The sequence below is a fragment of the Sarcophilus harrisii genome, chromosome 2, assembly GCF_902635505.1.
Source record: "Sarcophilus harrisii chromosome 2, mSarHar1.11, whole genome shotgun sequence".
NCBI classification, from domain to species: Eukaryota; Metazoa; Chordata; class Mammalia; order Dasyuromorphia; family Dasyuridae; genus Sarcophilus; species Sarcophilus harrisii.
The window spans coordinates 565,769,213-565,774,829 of record NC_045427.1 but is presented as its reverse complement, the minus strand read 5'-3'; the positions used below and the strand labels follow the sequence as shown (position 1 = coordinate 565,774,829).

The following is a 5,617-nucleotide window of genomic DNA, read 5'->3' as shown; positions in this document are numbered from 1 at the left end:
CATAGAATAAAAACTATGGGGTGGTTAGATTTTTCAAAAATTTAACTATTGGATCTCCAGTACCTTACTTAGTACCTGACACATATTAGGTGCTTAATAAATGCTTCTCAGTTCAAGGCAATCCCAATAAACAGATAGAAAATGTCATCTACATCCAGAAAAAGAACTATGTAAATCAATACATGCTATGTTCACTTCTTTTTTCTTTTTCTTTCTTTTTTTTTTTTTTGTTTTCTACTATGGTTTTTCCCTTTTATTTTGTTTGTTTTTTTTCCCAAACATGACGCATTAAAAATAAATACATAAATAAATGCTCCTCAGTTGATTGATTCAAAGTCCTTCATGAATTTGGCTCTAATCTACTATTCCAACATTAATTACCAGGACTTCCCCTCCCCGTCACACACACACACACACACACACACACACACACACAAATTCTCCTTACCAGCTAAAATGGTTTACAGACTTCCCTGCCAACACAACCAGACCTTTCTTATCTGAAAATGCCTCCCTCTTCTCTCTGCCTATCTAATCTATACTTATCCTTAAAGGCCCAGGTCATATTCCCATCTCCTTCCTGGAGCTGTCTCTGATCAGCCTGGGTGGAAGTAGTATCTCCCTTCTCTTAACTCCTTCTTTGGCGCTTGTTATCTGGACCATTCATTTGGCATGTGTCAACCATTCATTTGGCATGTGTCATATGCTTCTCTGTATTGTTAGTTATCTTTTCATATGTATATGTGGGTGGAAGTTACTAGGAGGCAGATTTTCAGCTCAATGCAAAAAAGAATTTGCTCACAATTAGCTGGAATAGGATGTGGCTGTTCTTCCTGCTCATGGAGAATTTGATTTCTAAGAGTCCCGTGACTTTAAGCCAATCATTTCCCCAGAGGCAACACAATATAGTGGAAAGAGAATTGAACATAGTTTGGAAATGTGGGCTTCTAGTTCCACTTTCTCCACTAAATTTCCTTATGGAGATGGACAAGGCATAACTTCTCTGGATTTTACTTTCCTCTAAAGTAAAATGGGGGTAGTGTAGGAAGTCATCTGCAAGGATCCTCCCAGAGTTAACTTTCTATAAATCTGTTAAGTCTCTCTGAGCCTTAATTTAAAATGAGACTAGCTGATCACTCATACTCTTTTCATCTCTAATGATTTATAAATTTCAGATAGATTCTATTTTTTTATGTCTTACAGACATAGTATAGACTTGATTAAATGTGTGAGACATGAAATGTGGTGTAATAGAAAGAACATTGCATTTGGAGTCATCACTAACAATAGAGAGAAACATATGACACATGCCAAATGAATGGCTGACACACATCAAATGAATGGTCCAGATAACAAGCCCCAAAGGAGGAGGTAAGAGAAGGAAGATACTACTTTTAGCAAGGCTGGTCAGAGAAAGCTCCAGGAAGGAGGTGGGAATCCAACCTGGGCATTTAACGATTGAAGAAATTTCAACTCTTTTGGGTTCTGATCCTTGCTAGTGTCAACTCAACTTGAAACAAGGTGAAAACTCAAGGGAGATGTCAAAATCCTAGTGTTAACTCAATGAAATTGATACAGTGCTTATTGGTTCACACCTTAGAGCGAATCCTTACAAGGTGATAAGTTGCTAATATTGATAGACAATAATGCTTGTGTTCACACCTTTAGAGAGCTTAAAAATATTTAAGTACTCAATGGCGTTCACACGTTTGGGAGATTTCAGGGTATAGTATGAAATATCTGAATTTACACCTCCAGAAGGAGGAGTTAACCTTTGGGAGATCATATATATATATATATAGAGAGAGAGAGGAAGCTCTTAGAGCTTGAAGAGTTACTTGGGAACATTCCCAGGGGTTGGAGAGGAGTACTCTGGGAGGAAGCCTACAAGCCCTCTCTGGAAGGCAAGAGATTCATTGCATCTTCCACCTTGGTGCTGGCTGGAGTCTGAAGGACAAACCTTTGGATTTGGAGACATTCGGAGGGTGCTCTTGGAAGCCAGGAGAGAGAGAGGCCGCTAAGAAAAGCAACCGGGCTATATTGGAGACAATAAAAGATCTGAACTTTTATCACCTGGCTGTGTTTGAAGTAATTATTGATTTTAACTGAAACTAAGGCTGCCTCCAGAAAACCTCCTCAAGAAACCCTCTCCCCCAGAGAGAACCACCATCTTATTATTTTAAAGAAAAAGAACACCACATTTTGGCACCCTGAACGTGAGGCTGACAGGCCCCTCAGTGGATTTCAGTGGAGAAGATGGCGGTTGCAGTGAGAACTTTGCAGGAGCAGCTAGAAAAAGCCAAGGAGAACTTAAAAAATGTAGACGAGAATATCTGAAAACTCATAGGCTGGGATCCTAATGATGTGAGACCCATCCAAGCTAGATTGCTGGCCCTCTCAGGCCCTGGTGGTGGTAGCAGTTGTGGTAGTTTATTGCAAAGGTATGGATTCTCAGATAGTGGAGGAGGACCCCCAGCCAAACAGAGAGATATCGAAGGGGCAGTCAGTAGGCTGGCAGGAGAGCGTCAGACAAGAAGAAAATCACGCCAAGAAAGCGATGCGGAGAATGATGATGTCAAAAAGCCAGCATTGCAGTCTTCAGTTGTAGCTACCTCCAAAGAGCACACATGTCGAGACCTTATTCAGGATCAAAATATGGATGAAAAGGGAAAACAAAGGAATCGACGTATATTTGGCTTGTTAATGGGTACCCTTCAGAAATTTAAGCAGGAATCAACTGTAGCTACAGAAAGGCAAAAGAGGCATCAAGAAATTGAACAAAAGGTTGAAGTGCAAGCAGAAGAATAAAGAAAACAAGTTGAAAATGAAAGGAGAGAACTTTTTGAAGAAAGACGTGCTAAACAGACAGAACTGCGACTTTTGGAACAAAAGGTTGAACTTGCCCAGTTGCAAGAAGAATGGAATGAGCATAATTCTAAGATAATTAAATATATAAGAACTAAAACAAAGCCCCATTTGTTCTACATTCCTGGAAGAATGTGCCCAGCTACACCAAAGCTGATAGAAGAGTCACAAAGAAAAATGAACACTATGTTTGAAGGTAGACGCAATGAATTTGCTGAACAAATAAATAAAATGGAGGCTAGGCCTAGAAGACAGTCAATGAAGGAAAAAGAACCTCAGGTGGTGCAAAATGAAGAACAGAAGGTGGAGCAAGAAGAGGGTAAGGTGCCTCAGCATGAAGAAGAGATGGAGGAGACAAGTAATCATCACAATGATGTAGAAATAGAGGATGTAGGAGAGGAAGAGGAAAAAGAAGTAGGTGCAGTTCATAGTGATGCAGAGAAAGAACAGGAGGAGGAGCATAAAAAAGGAAACTGAGGTTAAAATGGAGGAGGAGAATGAGATTAGGGGAAAAGAGAAGCAACAGAATAGTCAGCCTGAAGAAATTATGGATGTGAAAGAGGAGGGAGAAAGTGTCAAAAATGTAGATACAAAAATAGAGGAAATGGAAACTAATCAAGTTGAAAGTGCAGACCCTTCAGAAAATGAGAATAGCAAAGAAATAGGACCAGAACTGGAAGGTGAAATTCAGCCAAACAGAGTATAAACCTATTTCTCCTGTGAAGGAGAATGCTAATGTTCCAGAAATTGAAAATTAATCTGAAGAGAAACAAGAGAGACTTACTTTGGAATATTGACGGGGGTCGGAGAGGAGCACTCTGGGAGGAAGCCCACAAGCCCTCTCTCCAAGGCAAGAGAGATTCATTGCATCTTCCACCTTGGTGCTGGCTGGAGGCTGAAGAAAGCAGAGGCAAAAGACAAAGCTGCAAGAGCTCTTAGAACCAAGGATAGAGAGAGGCCTCTAAGAAAAACTAACTGGGCTATATTGAAGGACACAATAAAAGATCTGAACTTTTATCAGCTGGCTGTGATTTTGGGTGATTATTTACTTGTAACTGAAACTAAAGCTGCCTCCAGAAAACCTCCCCAAGAAACCTGCTCTTCCAGAGAGAATCATCTTATTATATTTTAAAGAAGAAAAAACACCAACACTCTTCTATTTATACCTGAGTGATCTTGTTAAGTCAGTGCCCTCCTTTGAGCACTAGTATTCTCATGAATAAAAAGAAGGGGTTGAACCAAATCTGGGTTCTTAACCTTTTTGTGTGTCATAGGTCCCTTTGGGATTCTAGAGAAGCCTATGGACTCTTTCTCAAAATAATGTTTCTAAATGCATAAAATAAAGCACAGAGGATTACAAAGGAAACTTATTATACTGAAATAGAGTTAACAAACTAACAATACAAATATTTTAAAATAAGTTAATAAACACACCTAGACTATATGGTCTCTAAAGACCCCCCAAGACTCTAAATCTATAATCTTGTCTTTTGTAAGGAGGCAGCTAGGAGTCTCAGTGAATAGTGCTGGGCCTGGAGTAAGGAAGAGCTGAATTCAAATTCAGCCTGAGATAGGCTAGCTGTGTGACCCTAGACAAGTCACTTAACTCTGCCTTAATCTATTCAATCTACAATCTCTTATAATTCTTCCCATTGCATACAGAGCTTTGCCCATCATGGGTGCTGAATGAACATTTGGTCATCTGTTGTTATACATTAGATAATTTTAGTTTATTTTTGAATTTAAAAAATTCCTAATATACTTCCTAATTTTCTTCTTTTTTTCCTTTCTTTTTTTCCCCTTCCTTCCTTCGTTCTTTCTTTTTTTCTTAAAGCTTTTTATTTTTGAAACATATGCCTGGGTAATTTTCAACACTGACCCTTGCAAAACCTTGTGTTCCAAATTTTCCCCTCCTTACCCCCACACCCTCCCCTAGATGGCAGGTAATCCAATACATGTTAAATATGTTAACATATAGTTAACTATGTTAAAATATAGTACATAGTAATTTTCAGAGCACTACCATGTACATTTCATTTGATACTCACAAAACCCATATGTGATAGGATTTTTGAGACAAACATATCCATCCATCCTCACTTCAGAAATTAAGACTTGAGCAGCACTCTGGAAATCACAGTAACTGACCAGTCAGAGCTGTGGACTCCAGAGTGCCTGGAGAAATTCATGAAGTGGGGGAATGGAGATGAGGAGGGGAAATTCACTTAGGGTATAACTCAGTTTCCCTCACATAGCCTGAAAGGCAAGTTTCACTTTTTGTACCTTTGCATAACTTAAAGGGGGGTGGGGGAGGATGAAAGAGAAAAGGAGAGGAAAGGACAGAAGAGGAGAGGAGAGGAAAAGAAAGGAAAGGACAGAGGAGTGGAAAGAATAGGGGAGAAGAAAGGAGGGGGAGATAGAGAACACACACACACACATACACACACTTCCCTAAACATTTCTTAGTCCTAGTATCTCCTTTAACATTTGGATAGTAGCAAACATATTCTTCAATTAGTCAGTCAACAAGCATGTATCAAGCTTTTACTATATGTCACTTCACATTGATAAACTTATATAATACAAAGGAAGGCAAAACTCAGCCCCTACCCAGTTCATATCCTAAAGTAGTCTCAGCTTGGTAGCAAAAATGAATGTGAAAGGAAGATGGAGAAGCACAGATCACTAGATAAAGGACAAAGAAGCTCCTTCGGAGACCATCACTTCTGTTCTAAAGGTGACGAACTTTATA

General features: G+C 39.3%; 1 pseudogene; it reads left to right on the top strand.

The window, feature by feature from the left end:
* The first annotated feature begins 2,256 nt into the window (after positions 1 to 2,256).
* On the top strand, positions 2,257 to 3,662 carry LOC116421028 (annotated as a pseudogene).
* Positions 3,663 to 5,617: the final 1,955 nt, after the last annotated feature.